Raw genomic sequence first — 3519 nt, 5'->3', positions numbered from 1 at the left:
GGTGTCATAAATTATAAATAAGAAATCAATTTAATTACATCAGGCCCCAAGAGCTCCAAACCCTACTGTCACTAATTATAATGAGAGATTATGAAAAATATGATCGATTCACTAAGGTGCAGCACCAAAATCACAATTTGCACTTTTAAATTATGATATTCTTAGGTGGTACTTCTCATTTTGTCTATGTTCTTAAGCAGATAATAACCTCTATCAGAGCAAAAATATTTAACAATAACAGTCCCACTGTAATTACCAATTTACACATATATTTGTTTAGCTCGGGTATAATTATTATTGACCTCTTCTGCTATTGCCCTTTAATCAAATGGCTCTAAAGCAGGAACATCAGGAAGTGGAATTAAATCTTGTTTTACTTTTCTAGTATGTAGTCTTCTTGATGAATTTAGTATTTTAGACTGGTCTTATTCAAAAGGTGGACAAGCACATGATGCGACATCATTGTCCTCAGTTTCTATGAGCAACTATACAAGTAGATACTTCATTCTGAAGTCATTCTGAGCCGCATCAAAGAAAGAAAGTGCTGGAAACACTCAAGAGGTCAGAACGCATGGGTAGAGGAAAGAAAGTACTGTTAATAATTCAGTTGGTGAACTTTTATCTGGCAAGTTTGACAAAAGTCCAGTGACCTAAAATGATATCAGATTAACTTCTATTTACAACCAGAAAGTCCCTCCAAAAGCCACTTATCCTGATGAGGAACTATATTGTTGTTTCTTTTTTGCAGCTGGGTCAAGATCCTGGAAATCTTTCCCTAACAGTGCTGTGGGGTGTATCACCTTGCATGGGCTGCACTGGTTAGCAAAGATGAATCCACACCATCAATTTTGCCAGGGAAATTAGGGATGGTCAATAAATACCATCTCTGCTTTTGATGCCTACACCCCACGAATGCATTAAACTTTCTGGAAGCGCTTACCTTCTTGATTTTCTTTTGCATAAAGGCAGGTCTGACTCACCAGACTACAACATTCCTTAGTGTCATGACTGGAGTAATGCTGGGGCGATCAAGCACTGCTCTTTCCAGAGTTGGTCACACAAATTAAAGATTTTAAAATAAATCATAGAGGTGAGAAGATTTTCAATAATAAAACTTCCAATTTTACCTGCTTTTCAGACCCAGCTTTTTGTACATTACTAAGTGTTACCAATAATTAGTCTCTAGCTACATCTATACAATTATACACTCTTGGCATGTATTACTAATTTAAATTCCCATCTCCTTATAAGCTTCCTCTTCCACATACATAAACAGAAAGCAAAAAATTGATTATGAACAGAGGGAAACTGGGAGGACATTCAGTGCCTCCTCTTCATGTGTTGCTGAGATAATCCTTATGTTGGTCAGAAAAGTTGCTTTTTAGTCATCTTTCTATGGATGCTGCCACTGATTTGCAAGAGACACAAGATATAGAACATAGAACATTACAGCGCAGTACAGGCCCTTCAGCCCTCGATGTTGCACCGACCTGTCATAACGATCTGAAGCCCATCTAACCTACACTATTCCATATACGTCCATATGCTTGTCCAATGATGACTTAAGTGTACTTAAAGTTGGCGAATCTACTACTGTTGCAGGCAAAGCATTCCATACCCTTACTACTCTTTGAGTAAAGAAACTATCTCTGACATCTGTTCTATTTTTATCACCTCTCAATTTAAAGCTATGCCCCCTTGTGCTCGCCGTCACCATACTTGGAAAAAGGCTCTCCCTGTCCACCCTATCTAACCCTCTGATTATCTTATATGTCTCTATTAAGTCACCTCTCAACCTTCTTCTCTCCAACAAAAATAGCCTCAAGTCTCTCAGCCTTTCCTCGTAAGACCTTCCCTCCATACCAGGTAACATCCTAGTAAATCGCCTCTGCACCCTTTCCAAAGCTTCCACATCCTTCTTATAATGCGGTGACCAGAACTGTACACAATACTCCAAGTGCATCCTCACCAGAGTTTTGTACAGCATAATCTCATGGTTCCGGAACTTGATCCCTCTATTAATAAAAGCTAAAATACTGTATGCCTTCTTAACAACCCTGTCAACCTGGGTGGCAACTTTCAAGGATCTGTGTACATGGACACAGAGATCTCTCTGCTCATCTAAACTACCAAACACTTGTATACAGAATGTTTGCCTTTGGGGATAGACAGGTTATTGGTTTTTCAAAAACATGCAGCAATCATTTCAAACATTGATTTTAAAATAGTTCTTTTTCATTTCCACTCACTGTCAAAAAAACCAAATAAAAAGACTTTTTTTACATTATGCCTTAAGTCAAAGACTAAGCTAAAGAAGCAAGATTGGGCTATTTGGCCTGTTAAGTCTGCTCCACCATTCAATCATGGTAGATATGTTTCTCAACTCCATTCTCCTGCCTTCTCCCTGTAACCCTTGATCCCCTTAATAATCAAGAGCCTATCTCTGTCTTAAATACACTCAATAGCTTTGCCTGCACAGTCCTCTGCAGCAATGAGTTTCACAAATTCACCTCTCTCTGGTTGAAGAAATTCCTCATCTCAGATTGAAAAGGGCCATCCCTTCACTCTGAGGCTGAGAAGCGAGATTTGAATGCAGAGTTTCTGAATGAAGGTAGGGTCACTCCCAGACCATCTTAAGACTCCCATGGCTTACTCAGCTTCAACAAAATATATAGAAAGATTATTCATTGCCAATGACAGTGAAACAATGAAGAATAATAATGTAGTCTTCTCAAGTAAAAATGACACTATTCCTTACCACATCACCATTCCTAATTGATACAGTCTTTGGACAAATCAGATCCCAGAATGAAATCCTGCTTTAAAGATCATTTTTAAAAAAAAATGTTTAATATGGTGGTCACTTACTGAAACACAGGAACATCTGACTGCATATTTTTCTTTAACAGTCTTTAACCTTGAACAATCCTGGAATTATCTTATTTATTCACAGGATGTGGGCATTGCTGGTTTATGATAAAGTTCATGAGTTTACATTTCTATTCTGTCTCCAAGTTCCTGTCAAATTCAATGTTCTTGGACTTGCCCACTTGTTATTAACTAACCATCCTTCATGCTTTGCTGATTATGTAGTTTATCCTTTATAATGTAATGACTCATTTTAAAATATAACGTCTGAATATAAATTGTATCAAAGTCTTCGACAAAAAAATGGTTAAATATCACAAACTATATGCGAAAGATTTTGTGAAAACGTTAAGATAACTGGTTGCAAAGTTTAAAAAAAAAGGTAGACTTTTTAATGTTTTAAAATACTACTGCTGGTACTTTGTGCTATATAAACTATTAACTCTTTTTCATTTGTCTGGATTTAGCATCATTGACCCTTTTCACTAACAGTGAACAGATGAAATTTCTCCCACATTGAAATCTTAGTACCATGCTCATGTTGTAATATGTTCTCTTCAGCAATTGCTAACTTCTTAAAATGTGAAAGGAATCCAAACAATGAAAACAATCAATGCACGATATTTCACTTTTAAAAATCCTTTACTGAAA

The sequence above is a fragment of the Chiloscyllium punctatum genome, chromosome 39 (genome assembly GCF_047496795.1).
Source record: "Chiloscyllium punctatum isolate Juve2018m chromosome 39, sChiPun1.3, whole genome shotgun sequence".
Taxonomy (NCBI): domain Eukaryota; kingdom Metazoa; phylum Chordata; class Chondrichthyes; order Orectolobiformes; family Hemiscylliidae; genus Chiloscyllium; species Chiloscyllium punctatum.
Note: the sequence above shows the minus strand (reverse complement) of the source record.